Source organism: Heterodontus francisci, chromosome 42 (assembly GCF_036365525.1).
Source record: "Heterodontus francisci isolate sHetFra1 chromosome 42, sHetFra1.hap1, whole genome shotgun sequence".
NCBI classification, from domain to species: Eukaryota; Metazoa; Chordata; class Chondrichthyes; order Heterodontiformes; family Heterodontidae; genus Heterodontus; species Heterodontus francisci.
Window position 1 is genome coordinate 10,749,323 of NC_090412.1, and position 25,503 is coordinate 10,774,825.

Consider the following 25,503-nt stretch of genomic DNA (forward strand, 5'->3'; position numbering starts at 1 on the left):
TTTGGCTGACTACAAAATTATACATGGCAGCTTACAACCTCCCTCATTAAACATTCATCAATGAAATTTTGAAGTTACTCCTTTTTCTTTGATACATTCAACCATTCTTGAGTAAGACAACATTTCAGCTTTGCAGTGCTCAATGTGATGGGGTAACATCAAAGAGAGTTTGGCACTCGGTGCAGTTACAGCAGCTGATGTGTTCACTATGTAGGTTCATCACATGGGAGCTGAGAGAAACACTTGAGCTGTGCCTCAATCATGTAATCTTTCCCACAGGGTTCCTACGCCCACAGAACCTGTGCTGTCAGCTGCAAGACATTTTCTTTCTGTTAAGTACCTCACCCACCACTTTTCTGTTTACAATACCACCATAGGTTCTAACACTCAGTCTGCCCTGGCTTCTCACAAACTCAAGGGACCTTGGGTTACAAGACCGCTAACTTTATAAAGTGCTGTGATAATTCCATTTTCCCGGACAACTGGTTCTGCATCTTCGCTGCAAGATAATCCATAGAGGGTAGGAAAATCACTTTAGAATCAAATCAAAAGCTCAGGTTAGCAGCTTTCACGGCATGTTTACAAACTTATCCAAATCAGCGAGCCTTCAAAGAGCAAGTCAGGCCTGATCACTCTGACAGTAAGAAAAGGCCAAGAACTTTCATGTCAAAATATTATTTATATCCTGGTTTGGCACAGACTGCAGACTGTTTATTTTTTTTTACTTCACAAGGAGCTAGCAAAGTTTAACAGCTCCTGTAAGATATGTTGCGCTAAAGCTACTTGTTCTTTTATCGTTTAACATAGTTTAAGACTAAGACAAAGTCTGTCGTCGTTCCAAAGATAACGGGGTAAATCCTGACTTTGTGCAATAGTGAGTGAGCTGCTTGTTTATAATCCCTCCCCATAGACAATCCAACTGCCATCTATAGCATAATTTTGGAGCCTCTTGTTTTAAGCATGCCCGCTCCCTCCGGTGGTATTTGAATACAGAAACTAGGCTGACAATTCCAGCCAGCACTGGAGGAGTGCTGCATTATTGGAAGTGGTGTCCTTTGAGTAAGATCAAAGCCCTGTCTGCTTGTTCAAGTGGGTTATGCAAAGAAGGAGAGTTAGTTCTCCTGATGTACTCCAGCCAATAGTTTCCCATCAAACAATACCACCAAAAACAGATTAACAAGTCATTCAACCCATTGCTGTTTATGGGATCATGCTGTGTGCAAGTTGGGTGTTGTGTAGAATCACAGAACAGTACAGCACAGGAGGAGGCCATTCAGCCCAGTGAGTCTGCGCCGGCTCTAAGGGCAATATTGTTAGTCCCACTACCCACCACCCACCCCCTCCCCCCCCACCCCCCACACACTCTTTCCCCATATCCTTGCAATTTTTTCTCCTTGAAATATTTATCCAATTCCCTTTTGAAGGAATCCGCCGACATCAGCAGTCATTTCAAAATAATTAGATATTAAGTGCTTTGAGATGTTCTTTTAATTTACATAGGTTACATAGATACCAATTATGTGCAAGCAAGCACATATACATCTCACACACACACACATACTCAAACCCACACACTAACTCTCTCACACACACACAGATACACAGACTCAAAACCCACACACTAACTCTCTCACACACACACAGATACACAGACTCAAAACCCACACACTAACTCTCTCACACACACACACACACACACACACACACACACACATACACAGACTCAAAACCCACATACTAACTCTCTCACACACACACACACACACATACATACACAGACTCAAAACCCACACACTAACTCTCTCACACACACACACACACATACAGATACACAGACTCAAAACCCACACACTAACTCTCTCACACACACACACACACACATACATACACAGACTCAAAACCCACACACTAACTCTCTCACACACACACACACACACAGATACACAGACTCAAACCCACACACTAACTCTCTCACACACACACAGATACACAGACTCAAACCCACACACTAACTCTCTCACACACACACAGATACACAGACTCAAAACCCACACACTAACTCTCTCACACACACACACACACATACAGATACACAGACTCAAAACCCACACACTAACTCTCTCACACACACATCTCACACACACACATACATACACACACATACTCAAACCCACACACTAACTCTCTCACACACACACAGATACACAGACTCAAACCCACACACTAACTCTCTCACACACACACACACACAGATACACAGACTCAAACCCACACACTAACTCTCTCACACACACACAGATACACAGACTCAAAACCCACACACTAACTCTCTCACACACACACACACACATACAGATACACAGACTCAAAACCCACACACTAACTCTCTCACACACACATCTCACACACACACATACACACACACACATACTCAAACCCACACACTAACTCTCTCACACACACACAGATACACAGACTCAAACCCACACACTAACTCTCTCACACACACACACACACAGATACACAGACTCAAACCCACACACTAACTCTCTCACACACACACAGATACACAGACTCAAAACCCACACACTAACTCTCTCACACACACACACACACACAGATACACAGACTCAAACCCACACACTAACTCTCTCACACACACATCTCACACACACACACACACACACATACAGATACACAGACTCAAAACCCACACACTAACTCTCTCACACACACATCTCACACACACACAGATACACAGACTCAAACCCACACACTAACTCTCTCTCACACACATCTCACACACACACACACACATACAGATACACAGACTCAAAACCCACACACTAACTCTCTCACACACACACAGATACACAGACTCAAAACCCACACACTAACTCTCTCACACACACACACACACACACACACAGATACACAGACTCAAACCCACACACTAACTCTCTCACACACACATCTCACACACACACATCTCACACACACACACATACAGATACACAGACTCAAAACCCACACACTAACTCTCTCACACACACATCTCACACACACACACACACACACATACAGATACACAGACTCAAAACCCACACACTAACTCTCTCACACACACATCCACACGTACAGATACACAGACTCAAACCCACACACTAACTCTCTCACACACACATCTCACACACACACAGATACACAGACTCAAAACCCACACACTAACTCTCTCACACACACATCTCACACACACACATCTCACACACACACAGATACACAGACTCAAACCCACACACTAACTCTCTCATACACACATCTCACACACACACACACACACATACAGATACACAGACTCAAAACCCACACACTAACTCTCTCACACACACATCTCACACACACACATACACACATACAGATACACAGACTCAAAACCCACACACTAACTCTCTCATACACACATCTCACACACACACACACACACACACACACACATACAGATACACAGACTCAAACCCACACACTAACTCTCTCACACACACACACACAGATTCACACAAACCCACAAACTAACACACACACACACGCACAGATTCACACAAACCCATACACACACTCACTTTTATATGCAATGTTCAGTTGACAGCAACACAACTAAAACTGGTTTCAATGTTTCACTTTCATCTTTGGCACCATCTCAATCCAAATGGCAGCTAACTGAAGGAAGTTCTATTCCATTCCATTCCCTGAGATGGATTAAAATGTGTGTTCATTCCAGTTTCCACCAATCACCTCCCACTTCCATGAAAAGTGTCCTTAATCAATAAATCAACAGGAACAGATTTCTCACAGAGTTTAAGTTCCAATCTATCTGAAAGACACTACATAAAATTGACGCATTAGATTATGGGTAGGTGCTAAAGAAGTCTCCAATTGGCTGATAACTGCTGTCAGAACGAGTGACAGATGAACATCTTTCCTGTCTCAGAACATCCCATTGTTCGATGTTAGAGACATTGCTGTGAAGTCAAGAGGATTGCAGACTGTAACAGAAAATAAATTATAAGTAGAAAAACAGTTTGATCCCAATCTGTCTGAACTCTACAATCTCAGATGTATTCAAACCCTGCCCTGACTTTTACCAGCCATCCTAGGACATTGTCTGTACCCCATGCAAATAGAATTTGCATTTAAAAAATGATCAGTAATTCTAGTGCAAGAGCTTGTGATTTTGAGACATCTGTGCAAATAGCTGTGAGTGTTGGCATACTTGACTTCCTATTCAAGCATTTCAGATCTCAAAATTCATGACAAAGACCATCCCTCTACCCAGACGTTGCTTCTGTAAATGCTGTAACCTGGTGGCTAGCAATTAAATAATATTACATATTACATAGTATTTACAGCACAGAAACAGCCCATTCAGACCAACAGGTCCATGTCGCTGCTCCACACAAGCTTCCTCCCACCCTTCCTTGTCTAATCCCATCAACCTATTCTTCTCTTCCTTCCTCGTTCATGCATTTATAGAGTTTCACCTTAAATGCAGCCATGCTAGTCGCTTGTAGTAGAGAGTTCCACATTCTAATCAGTCAAGCTAAAGAATTTTCTCCGGATTCCCAATTGGATTCTGCCTCCTCTTCTCTTGCTGTAGCGACTCTTGTCAGAATATCATTCTGTAGGTGCCATCAGCCTTTTGGGATCTTTCTTAAGAGCATGCTGTTGATTAGACAAGCCCAGATACTGAGTATTAGCAGAATGGGGTACCCCAGCCCATTTTGTCATCACAAGAACACTTTCAGCAAGGCTCACTGGATACTGAATAGGACACTGATCTACTTTTCCCTTTCTTATCCCAGGGATGTTGTGTATTTTCTTTGGAGGGGGTTTGCTGGGTGTAAGACACTTTGCAGAAGCCCATCACCAAGCGACAGGCAGCTCTCTCCAGATATCAGCTGTGGCTCAGTGGCAACAGTCCCAGCTTGAGTCAGAAGATTGTGGGTTCAAATCTTACTCTGATGACTTGAGTATAAAATCTAGGATAACACTCCAGTGCCCGATTGAGAGGATGAACTGTTAAACTGAAGCCCTGTGTGTGCTCTCAGGTGGATGTAGAAGATTCTATGGCACTATTTGAGGAAGAGTAGAGTAGTTCATCCTGGCTGATATTTACCCTTGACCAACATCACTAAAAGACAGATTCTTTTGTGATTATCACATTGCTGTTTGTGGGACCTTGCTGTGTGCAATACATTTCAACAGTGATTACACTTTGAAAGGACTTCACTCACTATGCTTTGGGATGTCCAGAGGTTGTGAAAGGTGCTATATAAATGCAAGTTTTCCTTCTTTTCTCCAGGTCCTAAGAATGATCTAAGCTGTCTGCTCAATCATCGACAATGGCCCAAAGTACGACAGGTTTTCTGGCTCAGCTATCGTTTACTGTAGCGGGTTAATTTGGCATCAATCTTACATCACCAGGTGTGCCTTTGTGACCCATCTTGACCCTTAACTTCTACCTGTGCAACACCATCACCTACCCAACTACCCCCTGCAAAACGTGGACAGTCCCTGACGAGCATGAATCTGAGCCTTGCCAAGTGGAATGGAGGTGCCAGGAAACCCAGAGGTGCCATAGTGAGTAAAAGGTGGGAGTGCATGGCCAATGCAGACAGTACATGGCCTCATGCTCTCCTGCACATCGCGGCCTCCCGCTATCCTGCACACAGATCTCCCGCTATCCTGCACACAGATCTCCCGCTATCCTGCACACAGATCTCCCGCTATCCTGCACACAGATCTCCTGCTATCCTGCACACAGTCTCCCGCTATCCTGCACACAGATCTCCCGCTATCCTGCACACAGATCTCCCGCTATCCTGCACACAGTCTCCCGCTATCCTGCACACAGTCTCCCGCTATCCTGCACACAGATCTCCCACTATCCTGCACACAGTCTCCCGCTATCCTGCACACAGTCTCCCGCTATCCTGCACACAGTCTCCTGCTATCCTGCACACAGATCTCCCGCTATCCTGCACACAGATCTCCCGCTATCCTGCACACAGTCTCCCGCTATCCTGCACACAGATCTCCCGCTATCCTGCACACTGCAGTGTCTATCTCGCACTATCCTGTACAGTGCAGCATTCAGCAGCGGAAAGGGTTAACCAATGGGGCCTTGATGTACCCACTCTACTTTGCTGGAAAATTAAATACGTGCATCAAAGGCTAATTGCTGAAATCTATTGATTCAAGTGTCTTTTTAAAGAATCTATTAACATTCTTTACAAATATTTATCAAATTACATACAGTATCCATTTACCACATTAATCAACTTCATGATCAACAGCATCTTCTGTGTTCCTTTCCCACTAAAGGTTACAGATGAGAGAATTTCATTAAAGAACTCATCTGCTTATCTCTGTATTGTAATTACAGCAAATCAAGTAAGCTGAAGGAAAGAATAAATTGCCAGCCTTGCCGGGATTTAAAAAAAACTGCTGATGAACACTAACAATTGCAAGGCTGTTTTATTGTTTAAAGTGCTTGTTAACAATTTCATTAGACTGTCGGGAGACTCTGAAAATGAGAAACAGTTTTGTATGCGGGACATGAAGACAGAGGGGCAGGAGCGGCAGTCGGGATTTTGTGTATTTTTATTCAGGTTGTAAATCAGAAGTCAAACTGCAATATAACATCAGTAGAAACCCTGGAACTCTCAGAAGTGAGTGCTGTGCCAAGAAACACAGGCTTAGTTTGATAACTCAAGAGTTCAGTTCCCACTATGGTAATGTCGTGGTCATGGCCCAAGAACCTGGCAGTTGACGGTTCTAATCCCCACCATCACAAGTTGTGAAATTGCATGGCGCCAGAGAAAATGACCATGGAAGCAGCAGGATTGATGTAAAAAGACCAAACTGGTTCCCTAATATCCTTCAGGGAGGGCAAACTGCCATATCTATCTGATCTAGCCTCATCTGACTCCAGTCCCACCTTGTGTGGCCAATTCTTGATATGCTTTTAAGCCATTCGGTTGTCAGAGCAACTGGCACGAGCAAGAATTGGGTCCTTGACTGCATAACCCACATCCTAACAATTAAAAACAAAGTTCATGCCATAAAACAGCCCATCATTTAAAATTGCTTCATTCAGTTGGTTCCAAGTTGAACTATTAGTGGGAATATTAGCTTTGTCTTATGCAGAGTGTGAGGGTACAGCAAAAGAACAGGAATTCAAGGCCTGTTGTGTATTTTTCCCAATGTCTAAACAGGTCTTGCAGTCTAAACAAAACGGCCACCCACACGTCCCAGCACTGCTACTAAAACTGTTCTTGCTCCTCAGGAACACTGCTCCTCCTGTAACCCAAGAAGAAACCAGTTATTGAGAAGGTCTCAATGATACGACTCCTGCCACTTTTATATTGCCCTGATCTATCAGATTTGGTGCTGCCACGGTCATGTTGTATTGTAATACAACAGAGCATCTTGGTGGGCAGCTTTATTATTTTTGGTTTAAATCACTGACCTATCTAAAAAGTGATATGTATGTAAATGAAACTATTTTACCACATTCCCATAACTCACCAACAAAAATAGCCAAGATCTCTCCACTCAGGAATTCTTAATGATCCAAACAGCTGTTATCAAATCACCTCCCCCTCAATGCAGGCAACACAGGGTGGGACCATTTCACCTCTCACGTGCAAGTGCAGAACTAGATTTGCACGGTTTAATTGGAAATTCTGACCCATGATTAATGTGACAAGCCGATGTTTGAGCTTTCACTTTGTGATTGGTGTGGCTCAGCTGAATTGAGAACTGCTCATCCCTGCCTGTGTATCCCAAAGTCATTTGTCTCTTCCTGATGGTTGCTAACTATCTGTAAACCTGGGCTGTGTGTGTGCTCCCTTCAGCACCTACAAGTGCAGAGACATCCCATACAGACTGCAGCTGTTCAAGAAGGCAGCTCACCACCACCTTCTCAAGGACAAGTAGGGATGGGTAATAAACACTGGTCTTCCAGCGACAGCCACATCCCATCAATGAATACCCCAAAAAAAAAACTGCCACATTTGGCTCGAAGCTTAATTGGGTGGATATCTTATGGAAACCTGTGCAAGCATCAATGAAACAGCTTTAATATAGTGCAATCTCACAAGGTGCTTTAAAAGGAGTGTTATCTGACAAAATTTGACACAGAGCCATGTAAGGAGATATTCGGACAGATGACCAACTGCTTGGTGAGAGGTAGTTTTTAATGAGCATCTTAAAAGGAGAAGCGAGAGGTAGAGAGGTGGAGAAGTTCAAAGAGGGAATTCCAAAGTTTAGGGCCTTGGCAGCTGAAGGCCCAGCCGCCAATGATAGAGTGAATAAAATCAGGGATGATCAATAGACCAGAATTGAGAACAAATTATTTATTTACTTGCGTGGCCAGAACTAATAATAAGTAAGTACTAATACAGCAGTGATCAAATGCGGAGTGCAGCTTCTAAGGCAAGGCCTCGATGAAAGGCTTCATTGGAGAGTGTTCGCACTTTTAAGTCAAATTATCACTTTGTAGAGCACTGTCAGTGTTAAGCTACCCACTGTGCCCTCTGTGAAGTATTCATTTACCATATGTTCAACCTCAGGCCTCTACTGTAAGATTTCAGGAGAAATTTCGAATGTTACTGAAATAAGTCTGCACCAAAATTAAACTGAACAAAGCAGTTGGAATGGAGCCTGTAATGCCATCATGGACCAGCATGATATCAATTGTGGCAGCAAGTAGCATGTGAACAGCGTCAGAGCAACATTATTGTTATAGTCCATCATTCAATGTGACTCAGTTGGTAGCACTCTTGCCTCTGAGTCAGATGATTATGGGTTCAAGTCCCAATTCAGAGACCTGAGCACAAAAATCGAGGCTGATGCCGGAGTGCTGCAAGTTGGAGGTGAGCTGAGACCCCATCTGCCCCTCAGATGGGCATAAAGGACCTTATGATGCTATTTCAAAGAGCTGGGGAATTATCCCCAGTATCTCAGTCAATATTTATCCTTCAATCAACACCTTAAAAAAAAATGTATCTGCTCATTATCACATTGCTTCCTGTGCACAAATTGGCTGCCATGTTTCCTATTCTACCACGTTGACTACACTTCAAGGCCGGAATTTTACATTGGGAGGGAGGCCCCCCCCATCAGTCCAAAAGTCAGGGGCGAGCCCACCTCTTCCGAGCCTGAGGAGCCACACCAGCATTTTATGCTCCCCAGGCCCTTAATTGGATTTGGGCAGGACTGCCACTTCTCTGAGGCAGGAAGTCCCGCCTCCAAGAGCCGCTGGCCAATCAGCGGGCCAGCAGCTCTCAGTCCCAGCAGCGCCACTGGGAGCAGTGGCCACTACTGGGATTGCACCCAGCCACAGCTGGATCGAGGGCGCCAGCCCCGGAAGAAAGGTAAGCTTTTGGGGCCTCACTGGGGAGAATCGGCTGGGCCCCGGCGAGGCAAGGTGGGGGGCGGGGGGGGTGCGGTGGTTGGTTGGGGGTGGAGTGGGGTGACTTTTTCTCTGAGGGAGTAGTTGGGGCTTCAGGGGGGTCCCTCCATGGGGCACAGGGTGTACGATCAGGAGGGCCTTCCCCACAACCCACAAAGAGGCCACCAGGTTTTACCTGCTGGCATTCTGGAGGCCTGAGGTGCTGCCAGCCGCTGGTAAAATACCAGCAGCAGCGCGAGATGGCCCTTAGCTGGCAGTTAATTGGCCACTTAAGGACCGTGAATGGCCTGGGGCGGGTGGGCTGTTTTTCACTGCCGCCGCCTCTGGTAAAATTGCAGCAGGGACGAGAAGGCGTCGGGAATGGAACCCACCACCACCCCCACCTTCAAAGGTGCTTACACTTACTAATGTCGTAGGTCAGTTATTTTGTTACTTACAAGTGCAGGCAACACTGAAAAGTCAACCATGGATTTGGACTTCATGTTCTGGAAGTTAGCCATTGTGATTGTCTTATGAAGATTGTGTTGGTTGTTCTGATGTCAGGGGAATATAAAACAACAGTTTGGTTGAAATGCCTTAAATAAATCATGTGATCGAAGGAGCCAGTGAAACACAAATATTTGCATTTCTAAGCACTTATAATGTAGCAAACATCCCGTCCGCCTCCATTCCCGACCTCGGCGGGGCCCTAAAATTCAGCCCATTAACTCTGGACTGAATTTTTGTGTTGGGCGGGAAACGGAAGATGGGACTGTTTACGGGTCCTGACCCTGCCCTGGAGGAGGGGGGGGGGGGGGGAAGGGGTAACATTGGTGTCGACCCCTTAGCGATATGGAGATGGGTTTGCTGTCCAATTAGAGGCCGGGGTGGGGTAGAGGGCGGGGTGGGTACAGAGGTGGGTCAGATGAAGTGAGGGCCCAATTTAAACTCACCATGACAGCCATCACTGATGCTGCCTTTTGATAGAGGAGGAAAGCTGCAGAGTTTCTCAAAGCCTTGACAACAAGAATGGATCCAGGTGTTGTGGATTGCGGGCGGCCTGACACCCAGGGCAGGACTGCCCCTTGGTTCTCAGATACGGATGTGCATGTCATGCTCAAGGCCATGAGGGAGAGGATGGAGGTTCTCTTCCTGGAGTGTGGCCAGAGTTGGCCACCCACCAAGACCAAGGAGGCATGGGTAGAGATGGCAGCCGCAGTGAGCGGGCAGAGCATAGTGAGAATCATAGAATGGTTACAGCACAGAAGGCCGTTTGGCCTGTCTTGTCCATGCTGGCTCTCTCCGAGAGCAAGATCCAGTGTCAGAAGGGGTTCAATGACCTCATACACTCTGGAAAGCTGAGTGCCACTCCCAACCCTCAGGACAGGACACTGGGGGATTTACCCTCCAGCAGACACACCACCTGAGGAGCCTCATGGTGCATGCTGCTCCTGACCATGGGTGGGGCATGTACCCAAGCTACTTACTGACCCCTCAGAATGGGTCACAGCCACAGTGCTGCTGAGGCCCTGTCACCACTGAGACACGCAGCTCCTAATGAATTGGGACACACGACAGAGGACAGCAGTGCTTTACCTCTCTCTCTTTTGTCCTTGCAGGAGAAACGGGCTCACAATGTCTGAGAGAGAACCCAGACTGGAGGAGGGGTGCCATTTTTTCACCATATTACCCCAATGGAGGAGGCAGTATTGCAGACAGGAGGGATAGCAGACGAGAAGGAATTTGACCCTGGCAAGACAGGAGCTCATTTTTTTTTTTTCCGTTTTTTTTTTATGGGGACAGTGTAGAGGGAGCTTTACTCTGTATCTAACCCCGTTTTTTTTTTAAGGTGGCCTTTATACCCCAGGCCCCTTTTATATTTTTCATGTCGAGGGGGCATTTATTCCTCAGGCCCCCTTGTATCGAACCCGTTTTTTTTTTTTTTCGTTTTTTTTTCCTTTATATATTTTTTATATGTCGAGGGGGCCTTTATTCCTCAGGCCCCCTTTATATACACACTTATATTTTAAAATAACTTTATTAAAACCAGATAAATAAACAAAAACTCAAATTAAAATGCCATTCTCGGCGTCGACGATGCACTCCAGTCCCTGCGGTGCCCACTGGTCGCGGAAGGCCTCAAGCGTACCGGCGGACACCGCATGCTCCTTTTCCAGGGACACCCGGGCGCGAACGTAACCGCGGAAGAGGGGCAGGCAATCGGGGAGGACGGACCCCCCGACGGCCCGCAACCTGGACCTGTGAGACAGGAGCTCATGATGGATCTGGTGATTATAGAAGGCAATGTGGTTATTAAGGGGGTGCAATGCGCTCACCCCATCTGAAAGCATGTCACGCACTGAATAGCATTGAGTAGCCTCAGCATTGCAGAGGCTTCTACTTTCTTAGGCGAGTTCCCATCATCTCTCCTTGTGACTTCCACAGTTGCATGCGTCCAATCCAGGGCACCCTCTCCCCTCCCTCCGCAGCCCCAGAGGAGCAGGAAGCAGGTGAGGAAGCACCGTCAAACCTTATGAGTGCACTGCCCGCCAGTGCAGATACTCTCACGTCGCTGGATCCTCGTGCGCGTGTAGGTAGGATGGTTACTGGGTGAGGATCATGGCACAAGGAGGTGGTGTCAGGACAGAGCCTGCTGTGGACAGCTCCCCTCAGAGGAGGAAGGACAGACACAGCCCTGCTCAGCTGGGTACAGATGCAGGACCTCAGGAGTCACAAGAAAGGAGGCTCCACTTAGACTAGCAGCAGGAACCCGATGTTGGGGTTGTTTGAGTCGAGACTGCTATTCCAATCGGCACAGGACTCTCGTCTTAAACTGCTTGCTCTTGAGCTGGGCCTAAATGTTTCAGAGCAGATGTGTTTAAGCACCATTATATCCAATTTAGCCTCATTTGCACCTATTTTTTTAAAACAAGACTTGCCTGAAATTACAGTACCAAAAGCAGGTGAGTATGTTTGTAACACTGCTCTCTGTCTTTGAATCTTTTTGCACGTGGCTTCATGCTGGTGTGGGAACTTAATACATAGTTTCTGTTCGCAGTGTATAGAAGTCGTCTCATAATTGGAATACCTACCACCCCAGAGGGCTGTGGATGCTCTACTGTTGAGTATATTCAAGATCGATTTTTGGGCACTAGGGGAATCATCGGATATGGGGATGGGCCAGAAAGTGGATTTGAGATAAAAGAGCAGCCATGATTTTATTGAATGGCAGAAGAGGTTTGAGGGGCTATCTGGCATTCTCCTTCTCTTATTTTTTATGTTCTTATATTCAAGAAGAAAGCAGTTAATAGGCTGTTGCCATGTGTGACACTTACTCCTCTTTCCTCCCCAATATTATTTAGGATGGTGTGCACAGGGAAACTCATTTTGTATTTTATTCCCCAAACAGTACACATCAGGGGAAAATTCGGCCCCCGTATTAACCTCTGATTTTATTTTGTTATTCATTTGAGACACCTTGATTTTGCACCCAATGCATCAGAGATGCATGTTAACTTTTTTAATGGTATTTCTTTTCATTCTGAAATCTCTGAGGATGGAGAATTCCGAACAGCTTTCGAGAGCCTTGGGTATTTAGTGCATGTTGCAGCTTGCAGGCTGTTCTGTAGCAGAACATCATTAGTGTTGTTTGGAATCAAGAGGATGTTCAGAAGGAAGGATTTGGGCAATTCATAATTAAGGATTAACCCTTACTTTAATGGCCAAAATAGAATTCTATAAAGGCATCAACAAATCTTTGCTGTGGTTGAAACTTTAAGGTTCAAAAACAAAAAATGGGGAACTTCCTTCATAGGTTACTGAGCAAGTCGGTGGTGTAGTACTAAACCATTCAGATTAAGAAGCTGTCAAGTTTGATTCTAGGCCTGTACTGAGTTAATCGATTGCCAGTGGAGGCAGTAGCACTGGCTGCTCCAACTGAACTCCAGTGCTTCTGGTCTAGAAAGGGCAGAAGGCAAAAAAAAAACAAATCAACCAATAGTTCTATTCTTAAATACCTCAGCCGTGGCTCAGTGGGTAGCTGTTCATGTCTGAGTCTGAAGGTTGTGGGTTCAACTCCCACTCCAGGACTTGAACATAGAAATCTAGGCTGAACCCCAGTGTAGTGTTTTTTTTAAATTCATTCATGGAATGTGGGCATCGCTGGCAAGGCCAGCATTTATTACCCATCCCTAATTGCCCTTGGGAAGGTGGTGGTGAGCTGCCTTCTTGAACCACTGCAGTCCATATGGGGTAGGTACACCCACAGTGCGGTTAGGAAGGGAGTTCCAGGATTTTGACCCAGCGACAGTGAAGGAACGGCGATATAGTTCCAAGTCAGGATGGTGTGTCACTTGGAGGGGAACTTGCAGGTGATGGTGTTCCCATGTATTTGCTGCCCTTGTCCCTCTAGGTGATAGAGGTTGCGGGTTTGGAAGGTGCTGTCTAAGGAGCCTTGGCGCATTGCTGCAGTGCATCTTGTAGATGGTACAAACTGCTGCCACTGTGAGTCAGTGGTGGAGGGAGTGACTGTTGGTGGATGGGGTGACAATCAGGTGAGCTGCTTTGTCCTGGATAGTGTTGAGCTTCTTGAGTGTTGTTGCCATCCAAGCAAGTGGAGAGTATTCCATCACACTCTTTACTTGTGCCTTGTAGATGGTGGACAGTCTTTGGGGAGTCAGGAGGTGAGTTACTCGCCTCAGGATTCCTAGCCTCTGACCTGCTCTTGTAGCCATGGTATTTATATGGCTAGTCCAGTTCAGTTTCTGGTCAATGGTAACCCCTAGGATGTTGATAGTGGGGGATTCAGCAGTGGTAATGCCGTTGAATGTCAAGGGGAGATGGTTAGATTCTCTCTTGTTAGAGATGGTCATTGCCTGGCACTTGTGGGGCATAGATGTTACTTGCCACTTATCAGCCCAAGCCTGGATATTGTCCAGGTCTTGCTGCATTTCTACACGGACTGCTTCAGTATCTGAGGGGTCGCGAATGGTGCTGAACATTGTGCAATCATCAGCGAACATCCTCACTTCTGACCTAATGATTGAGGGAAGGTCATTGATGAAGCAGCTGAAGATGGTTGGGCCGAGGACACTACCCTGATGAACTCCTGCAGTGATGTCCTGGAGCTCAGATGATTGACCTCCAACAACCACAACCATCTTCCTTTGCGCTATGTATGATTCCAACCAGAGGAGAGTTTTCCCCCTGATTCCCATTGACTCCAGTTTTGCTAGGGTTCCTTGATGCCATACTTGGTCAAGTGCTGCCTTGATGTCAAGGGCAGTCACTCTCCCCTCACTGAGGGGATGCTGCACTGTCAGAGGTGCCATCTTTCAGATGAGATATTAGGGACATCCTGTGGTTGTGAATGGCACTATATAATTGCAAATCTTTTTTTCTAGTAGCTCCTGTTGGAAATTTGGCTCTGCAATGTTGTTTGACCCTAGGCGAGGGCTTGGTTTTGATGCTTCCCTCAATGAAATAACTGCTGACGTTGACGGTCTGGGTTCCCACATGAAGAATAATCACTTGGGCAGGTACTGAAAGTGGTAGCAGAGTCTTTCCAGGTTTTCTCCAACCTAAAATAGCATCTGGGGTGGCAGGGGAGAAGAGTGGTCCAAACAGTTGACGTCTGGATCCCTGTGGGCCTCCATTAACATTATCGCTCTAAGTATACGCAGAATTGACAAGTCGCAGTATAAGTTCTAAAACAAACAAAGATTGAAATACCTTTATCATCTGAGAGAACAACAACTTGCATTTGAGTAGTGCTTTTAGCGTGACAAAATGGTCTGAGGTTTTTCACAAATAAACAAAATTGGCAAAATGGCCACCAAGCCAAACAGGAAGATTAGGAGGGTTGACAGAAAACTTTTAGAAGGTTTATAAAGTCCAGAGCCAGATGGAGGGAGTTTCAGGGAGCAGGACTGAGATTGCGAGGGGCTCTACCACAATTTGAGGGTGGATGCGCTGAGGCCAGGATCAAAGGAGAGGGTTGAGAAGACATACAGCTGATGGAGATTTTCTGAAAGAAATCTATCTAAATTGCATTTGACTGTCAAAGCAACTTTGCATCCTGAAAATGATTGTCTTCTCACATTAACAGGAGTGTGATTTGCAAGGCTGGTACAAAAATACTGCTAATACAGATAAAAAGTTCAAAAACATTTGTGAATTCATTCCCTGCTGGAATGAGATTCCACAGCTTCACGGTGTTCCCTCTCCGGGCCTCCAGGTTTGAGTGTCATATCAGGACCATAAAACAAATCATTAACAGGGTTCTTACGACATGAATTAGCAGCCCCTGAACAGCTGCAGCAAGATCAATTCACATCAATGGCGTAAATGTAGCAATTTCACGACACGTGATTAATTTCAATGGGGAGTTTCACAACAGGGTTGCAAATGCTTCAGTTTTGCCAAGACTCTTGGTAGAGCTGGAAAATCGTCTGGAAATTTCGGGCAACTCAGAACTCGAAGCGAATCTCTTTTTTGCCGGAAGCTGCTGGGAGTCTTTAACAAACTAATAATAGCGAGTGCTATTAATTTGCTAGCCCATTGGTGTATCTCGTGTTTATTTACAAGGGCAAATGACCTCGACAAAACTTGGATGCATTGATAATGTCTTCCCCTTTGCTGTTTAGCACTTACAGAAAATAATCTGGTTCGAAGCGTACTGGACAATGTCAGACCACAAGGACATTGCAACAATATAAACCCTGCTTCCCATATCATCAAGGAATATCATCATTACACCTTTTACGCTCTCCTTCTGACTGAAATAAATGGGAATTCAGCACACCGGTTTATTGATCAGGAACAGCAAGTGGGACAGCATGAGACCTGGGAGGAACAAGGGGAGAAAGTTCAGAGGCAAGATAACATTGCTAAACCAGAGAATAACAAGAAAGGTTTGAACACTCATCCTCAGGATGTGGACATTGGTCTGTATAACATTAGCTGCAAAGATGTTTCAAAAATAAGATTTTTACTAAATAAGGAATAATGTCAAAGTCAGTTTTGAAGTCTAATTTTTTAATTTAAGCATCACCTGGCACATAGAACTGTGAGGCCTCTTCAACCACTCTCAGGAGTTAATTGTGACTGTTCAATTATCTGCTTTCGTAAAGCCTGGCTGAATTAAGACTAGATGAAACTTGGTTTAATTAACACCAGGGATTAGTGCTGGATAATTGGGAGGAAAACACACACAGAGAGCAAATAACTGTAAAATACCCTATGGACAAGAGTGACATCAGATAGCAAGGCTCCACTATGATATTAAGAAAAAGAGATGTCCCAAGACTGAGCAAACCTTGGCTTAAATTTGTGCCTGCAAATGAGAGCCAATGCAAATAATCTTTTCTTCCAATTTTCTCTTTTGAAGCCAGTGATTCGTGCTAGACTGTGTTTCCATGATGATTGGCAGCCCTCCAATGCTATGCTTAAGTAACCATTTTCCACATGTGCACCTAGGAAATGTCTGCATGCTATTTGACTATGCTGCTTTTGCAGAGTCCAATCCTTTCCTCATCCAAGTTTCTCACGTATGCAGGGATCACTGAATGAAGTCCAGGAGTGGGATTGATTTTACTTATCCTCAGCCATAACACAGGCCAATTCCTGCATTCATACTGCTACGCTGGCTGGGGTAACATAGCAGCACACACCAGGAAGTAAATCTGATGCCTTTTTCGGCCTGTACATTTATCCAACACGCTATCACAATTGTCTGTAAATGATGTTAGAAAGAAATCGTTAACCCCTTTTTTTTACCATTTAATTTATAGTTTTTTTTCATTTTTATGCAAAGGATGACAATGTAGAGAAATGAAAAACTTTTCACCTTTTAGCATTACGCGTCCCTGGATTAGGCACAACACAGGAAAAGGAAAGCAAGGCTTCCTCCATTCTAACCCAACAACCTCAGAACAGCAACAAGTGTAAATTTTCTGTTTCCCACTCTGGTCAATCTTGTGGCCTCTGTGACCACTTTGGTTATAACTAAGTATCATGCTAGGCCCCCACCTGCCAAGAATGAGGCACATTAATTTTGACATGAACATTGATTTTAAACTGTTACTGGAATGAAGAAAGGACTTGTTAAACAGATCAGCCATGGCTGGAAAATACATTTGCACATTAACAGACAGTATTTGGAAAGACAGAGCAGCCCTGACACATTCAACCCACAATGGACTTTTGATCACCAGACATTGAAGGTGGGGGAGCTCGCATTCCAGGTTGGCTGCTAAGATGGCCGAATACACAAATGGACATGGTCAAGCCAGCTGGTCACATGACTAACCTGCATTTTTTGAATTTGTACAAACAGTTTGGGCAGAAAGCAGAATGCTCCTGGACTGAGAGGATCTTTCCTGATGGCTCGCCACAGCCTCTCCTGTCTGCCTGCTCCCATCTCCTTCTCACGAGCCTCTGAATCCACTGAAGACACATGAACCCCAAGAGAGAAAAGTCTCCTACAGCCAGCAAGGTTTAAGAGGAGTCCTGGGCCCCAACGAAAAGCAGGATCTTCCTACAATCAAGGACTCTACAGTGAGCTCAAAGAACCGTAACAAAAACTTCAGATATTGCACCAAATCTTTCCACTTTATTTTTCTTCTCTTTTCTGTCTCTATTTGCACGTGTGTATCGCTTATGCATACTAGCATGGGAGCATCTTGTATCCATAGGCGTTAACTGAATTAGAGTTTAAGTTTAATAAATTTCAACTTTTCTTCTTTAAACCTCAGAAAGTCTATTTGTGCTGGTTTCTTTGCCTTATAATTGGAAAGCAGTGAACAAGAATTCACCAAGGGGGAACTAAAAAGTGTGTTTAAAATTAAACCTGTTACAGTAAGACCAGGTGGAGGCTGAGAGGGACCTCTAGACACCTTTCTCACCTGGTCGTAACACTAAATTTGCAGCATAAGTGAGGCACATTGAACAATAGGGCCTCAGTGATGTTGGCTAGGCTATGTTGATTGCTCTCAATGATACAATGCAGAATCATCCCAAACTCAGCATTATAAAATACATGGATAGATGTGTACTTACTACCCCACACATCATATACATGCCTGTGAATTTGTAGCCTTGTAGTTTGGGAGAAAGTTGGCACACCTGTTTCAGTGACCAGTACAATCTGTTTGGCACACATTTCGCATACCTATTGGTCCATTGTTTGCCAACCTGAAAGTTTTGGTATGCATTGGTAGCAGTTCTAATGCTAAAGTAGGACATTGTAACAACACAACATCCATTGAACTCTGGGAATTATAATGGCTCCAAATGCCAGGCAGGGTATGAAGTTGTTTCTTTTCCAGATCACCGTTTTGGTAATTAAGACATAATGCCAGTCCCTTTGGATATCATAATTCAACTCTGGCATTCTCTTAGCATCACGAGGGCATGGATGGATGCAACCTTTTGCCAAATTACATGCAGTATAGTGGTACACTGTAAATTCACATCAACTACGGGTCCTACAGTGGACAAGGATTTTTATCCCATCTGCCTGGGCTAGATCTGAGCCCAAATTCCAAAGGTGAAAAGGACATTTTCTAACTCATTCAGCACAAAAAGCATTGCCGACACACCAGTGCAGTACTGGCGGAAGTGCTGTTTTTCGGATGAGACATTAAGACTTCTTGCCCTCTAAGGTGGACATAAAAGATCCCTCGACATTATTTGGAAGGAAATTAGTGGAGTTATCCCCAAAGTCCTGGCTAAGATTTATCCCTCCATCAACATCACAAAAAACAGATTACCTGGTCTCTATTACATTGCTGTTTGTGGGAGCATACTGTGTGAAAATTGGCTGTTGTGTTTTCTACCTTACAGCAATGACTACACGTCAAAAAAATACTTTATTGGCTATAAAGTGCTTTGAGATGCCCTGTGATCATGAAAGGTAAATGCAAGCCTTTTAAAATAATTTTTAAAATTTCAAATTAAATCCTATTCAGTAATCTATATAGCCACTAACTGAAGATTTGGGGTATAATCGCATCTCAGCATTCACCACAGTTTTTTTATCTTATCTCGTCAGGTAGCACAAACATAAGTTTATTATAAATAACAGGGAGCAAACAGTGAAGAAGATGAAGCTTCACATAGTTGCTCGACCAAACCTGATGAGGCTGATGTAGAGAAAGTTACTTCCTTCTCTCTGCTAGCCAAGTGATACTTATTAAATTGTCACAGCTTCAAAAAACATTTTGAAATGAGTCCTCCAATGAGGTCCTCTTTGACATGGTCCCCATCCATCATTTAGACACTAAAACTGACGCCTTTAACAATCTCAAAAGATCAGCTTCTGGTTCAAAGCTTTGAGGTGCAATTTGTTCATGATATTGATTAGGTCTCATATATAGAACATGGAATGTATTTTTTGGAAAAAGTCAAGATACGAAGAGGTCATAGATTGAGAGGCAACTCTGTGACAATGCCTTGGAGTGCCAGTATACTGTACCAAGGCGTGGTAGGGTGCTCATCTGCACTGAGCATCTGCTACCTGGTGGTTTACTGATCTCAGTGGATGGGCCAATTCATTGCCCACAGAAAATGGGGTAAAAAAATCGGAGGGTAGTCAAGTTTGCATAACTTCCAACTTTGTTTGGGATCCTATTCTCCACTTAATTGGCCTGCATCAGTGTAGAGACAAAAGATAAGGGGGAAAACTGTTTTATATAATGTCTGCAAAGTTCCTCAGGGCCTATATTGTCGTTATTTCTCATAGTTCATCTATTTGGGCCCTTGCATTCAACTTGTCATCAATTCAGTGAACAAACTGGTCTGAACAGGTCTTTACTGGACCAAACTGGCATTTTGAGCAGAACTGCTTCTTGAATATTAGCACGGAATTCCAAAACACCAAACTGATTTTTGTTCATCATCAATCAGCCAATTTTTATGTCAACCGTTTCAGTGTTGGATTTCCGTTACAGATGTCAAGTAACACTTTGTTTTCTGTACACAACTGATCATCGGTTGTCATTGAAAGAGCTTTGAAATAGTTCTATGTTGCTGGTTTAAAAACACCACACTGATCTGGATGTTTGTGTGCTAATCTTCAGTACCACTGTGTTGTGCTGGATTTCTATGCTTTGTAAGTCAATGCTTTTTTTCTTATTCATTCTCAGGATGTGGGTGTCATTGGCAGCATTTGTTACACTTCCTTAGCTGCCCTGAGAAGGCGACAATACAACTGACGGCAGTTAAGACTGAACCACACTGTGGGACTAGAGTCAAATATAGGCAGGTATGTCGAAGGCTTTCTTCCCTGAAGGAAATTAGTGTACCAGGAGGGTTTTATATCAATCCCACAGCCTCATGATCGCTTTTACTGGTACGAGCTTTTATTTCATTTAAACTGAATTAAAATTCTCAAACTGCTCTGGTGAGATTTGAACTGATGTTCTCTGGATTATTAGCCCAGGCATCTGGACAAACACCTTAGTTTCTCTGCCCATAGATGCTGCCTGATCGGCTGAGTGTTTCCAGCATTTTCTGCTTTTATTTCAGATTTCCAGTATCTGCAGTATTTTGCTTTTGTCCTCTGGATTCCTTGTCTAATACAATAACCACTACATCACAGCACTCGTTAGCCCAGCAGACTCCAGAAAATGCTTTAGTCACCACAAAAACTGATAATAAAATAGCAACCGTTGTTGACGCCAATGACTTCTGCAAATAATTTTATAAGAAATTATATTAAATGATGTTACACGGAAGGAAGGAGAAGAAAGAATTGAGAGTCTGGTCTGTGAAGAATCTGTATGGGGACATAAGCTTGGGTTCTGCCAGGGCCACTCAGCTCCTGACTTCAATACAGCCTTGGTCCAAACATGGACAAAATGGCTGAACTCCAGAGGTGAGATGGGAGTGACTGCCATTGACATCAAGGCAGCATTTGACCGAGTATGGCATCATGGAGCCCTAGCAAAACTGGAGTCAATGGGAAGGGGAAAACTCTCCGCTGGTTGGAGTCATACCAAGCACAAAGGAAGATGGTTGTGGTTGTTGGAGATCAATCATCTCAGTCCCAGGACATCACTACAAGAGTTCCTCAGGGTAGTGTCTTAGGCCCAACCATCTTCAGCTACTTCATCAATGACCTTCCCTCCATCATAAAGTCAGAAGTGGGGATGTTCGCTGATGATTGCACAATGTTCAGCATCATTCATGACTCCTCAGATATTGAAGCAGCCCGTGTCCAGATGCAGCAAGACCTGAACAACATCCAGGCTTGGGCTGATAAGTGACAAGTAATATTCGTGCCACACAAGTGCCAGCCAATGACCATCTCTAACAAGAGAGAATCTAACCGTCTCCCCTCAATATTCAATAGCATTACCATCACTGAAACCCCCACCATCAACATCCTGGGGGTCACCATAGACCAGAAACTGAACTGGACCAGCCACCTCAATACTGTGGCTACAAGAGCAGGTCAGAGGCTGGGAATTCTGCAGCGAGTTACTCACCTCCTGACTCCCTAAAGCCTGTCCACCATCTACAGGGCATAAGTCAGGAGTGTGATGGAATACTCTTCACTTGCCTGCATAGGTGCAGCTCCAACAACACTCAAGAAGCTCGACACCACCCAGGACAAAGCAGCCCACTTGATTGGTACCCCATCCACCACCTTCAACATTCACTCCCTCCGCCACCGACGCACAGTGGCAGCAGTGTGTACCATCTACAAGATGCACTGCAGCAACGCACCAAGGCTCCTTCAACAGCACCTTCCAAACCTGCGACCTCTACCACCTAGATGGACAAGGGCAGCAGATACACTGGAACACCATCACCTGCAAGTTCCCCTCCAAGTCACACACCATCCTGACTGTCGCTGGGTCAAAATCCTGGCACTCCCTTCCCTAACAGCACTGTGGGTGTACCTACCCCACATGGACTGCAGTGGTTCAAGAAGGCAGCTCACCACTACCTTCTCAAGGGCAATAAAATGCTGGCCTAGCCAGCGATGCCCACATCCCATGAACGAATAAAAAAAATTGCATTTATATACCACCTTTCATGTAATAAAACATCAGAAGGCACTTCAAAGGAGCATTATCAAACATTAAACTGCATTTTAAAATTATTCTTCCCTTCATTCTGAGCAACAGCCTAATAAGTATTGAGAGGTAGGCCTCTTCAATGAAGGATGCTAACATGGGCTTAACATTCAAACAGGTGGGATGGCTGGGGCAAAAGTGCCGAGGAAGTAAAAATCTCGAAATTTTCAAAACCCTGAACTTTGAGCCAGCGTCGTGAAATTATAAACAGCTCAAAAAGCCAGTTGGGTGTGGCAAAAAAATGAGGTGAGTTAAGGCTACTGACATGACTACAAACTCCCATCATAGTAAACGTTCCAATTACTATCACACCACAAAGTGATCTTAAGTGTAATCTGAACAGTTAAACGGATTTTAGAATTTTGATAATCAAGATTTAGCTTCACAGCTTTGTAAATACACCAAAAGCTTCTTAAAGATCCCTCGGCTCTACTTAAAGAGGAGGAAAGACTTATCAAAGTGTTCTGGCCAACAGTTTTCCTCAACTAACCCAACCAAAAGCTCAGTTGGTAGCACTCTTACCCCTGTGTTGGAACATTGAGTGTTCAAGGCCCACTCCAGGACTTGAGAACATTTTAGTATTTCTGAGGGAATACAGCACTACCGGATGTCCCATCCTTTCGAAGAGACTTTAAAACATGCCTTATCTTCCTGTTCAGATGGATGATAAAGATCCCTTGGACCAAGGATCTTTGTCCAATATTACAATGGATGTACAATCCCTTTAATTTAGACTGATAGTTCAAGAGTTAATTTTTAAGGAAAAGCTCCAGAATCAACATAACACGTTCAGCAGGAAAATACAGGGATGTCATATGTACATTTGAGAACAAAATGTGGGTTGCCGCTGCTATAGGAGTCAGCAGATGGGGATCCACCAATGCCTTAAATTTAAAATTCTCATCCATGTGTTCAAATCCCTCCATAGCTTTGCCCCTCCTCATCTCTGTAACCTCCTCCATCCCTACAATCCTGTGAGAACTCAGTGTTCCTCCAACTCTGGTCTGTCTTGCATTTCTGACACCCTTCAATCCTCCATTGCTTTGAGCTGTCTGGGCCCTAAGCTCTGGAATTCCCTCCCTGAGACTCTCCGCCTCTCTACCTCTCTCTCCTCCTTTAAGACACTCCTTAAAACCTACCGCTTGGACCAGCCTTTAGGTCACATGTCCTAATGGCTCGTTCTTTGACTCAGTAGCAGTTTCTGTCTGATTTTGCTCCTGTGAAGCACCACGGGACATTTTCCTGTATTAAAGGTGCTATATAAATGCAAGTTGTTGCTGTTCTATATGAAAGAGTGTTGTTGTTAGCAGAGGACCCAGTGCATTGCTATTTATTGAAGAACAGCTATGCTGCCATGATATTATTCCATATTAGAGTCATAGAGTTATACAGCACAGAAACAGGCCCTTCGGCCCATCGTGTCTGTGCCGGCCATCAAGTACCTAACTATTCTAGTCCCATTTTCCAGGACTTGGCCCGTACTCTTGTATGCTATAGCGTTTCAAGTGCTCATCTAAATACTTCTTAAATGTTGTGAGGGTTCCTGCCTCTACCACACCTTCAGGCAGTGCGTTCCAGATTCCAACCACCGAGTGAAAACTTTTTCCTCAAATCCCCTCTAAACCTCCTGCCCCTTACCTTAAATCTATACCCCCTGGTTATTGACCCCTCCGCTAAGGGAAAAGGTCTCTTCCTATCTAACCTATCAATGCCCCTCATAACTTTGTATACCTCAGTCATGTCCCCCCTCATCCTTCTCTGCTCTAAGGAAAATAACCCTAGCCTTTTCAGTCTCTCTTTATAGCTGAAATGCTCCAGCCCAGGCAACATCCTGGTGAATCTCCTCTGCTCCCTCTCCAGTGCAATCCCATCCTTCCTATAGTGTGGTGCCCAGAACTGTACACAGTTTTGTGTTTTAAAAATTAAAAATTCTGTAACAACCTGTAGCTACTTTTTGTCTTTGGGCAGCTATTCAGATGAGTTTAGTGTCCAATCCTGTGGGCATTATAGATTTTAAACCTGCCTCATGGTTGCCTGGGTGGGCATGTTGGTAATATGAAGGAATCTATACCCACCAACATCATCCATCTGTCTTTAGCACTGCAGTCACATGGAACTCAGTGTAATTAAAAGACAGCCACTGACTGATTATAGTGTGTAAATACTTTGGTGTCCAACATACAGGTTACCTGCTGTATGCTCAAAACTGGCACTTTTTTTACTGGGAGTGACTGGGATAGATCATTGTTGCTATTTCTGAAATATACACATGCAGAATAAGAAGTGTCTTATTATTTTGGCACTCTTGATAGTCCTGTTGACTCACACAAAGTCATTACTCTGCAGTTAATTAAGTATTAACAGTGCATTTGTTTTATTGATGGCATGCAATTAATTAAATATTAGTAGGAAATATTTGCAGACTGGCTCCTAACTTTTTTTTCTAGAAAAAGGGCCTCTTAGTATTCAGAGCTAACAGACTTGCGCTGCAATGTTTGCAACCTTTCAAAATGCTCGTGCAGCCAGTATATCCAGTCCAGTTTCTCCAATTCACCACAGTCCTGACATATTACACTCGCTTAATATATACAGTCGCTCATGCATTAACAGCTATAAAATCCCCAAAGGTCATCTCCACAGCAACTCGCAGGTCCTTAACAACCCTGACAGTTCAATGATTTTGTTTTGTTTTGAAAGTGAAGGAATAATGCATCTTTTTTTGGACTGATATGCCATTCATTATCTGATTCTTGGAACACCCCTAGAGACAGAGGCACAGTCAGCACGGACAAGCATGCACACCAGCACAAAGAACAGTATAGAAGCTGAGCGTGCTCTGAATGCAGCAGCATTCTCCTCCTTCCCCTCCTCCTTTCTCCTTTTATCTCAAGCTCCAATTGATCAAGTAGTTTTTCTACCTGTACTGGCTAATGTCGATCTCTGGGATAAATTGCAAAAAGCCACCAG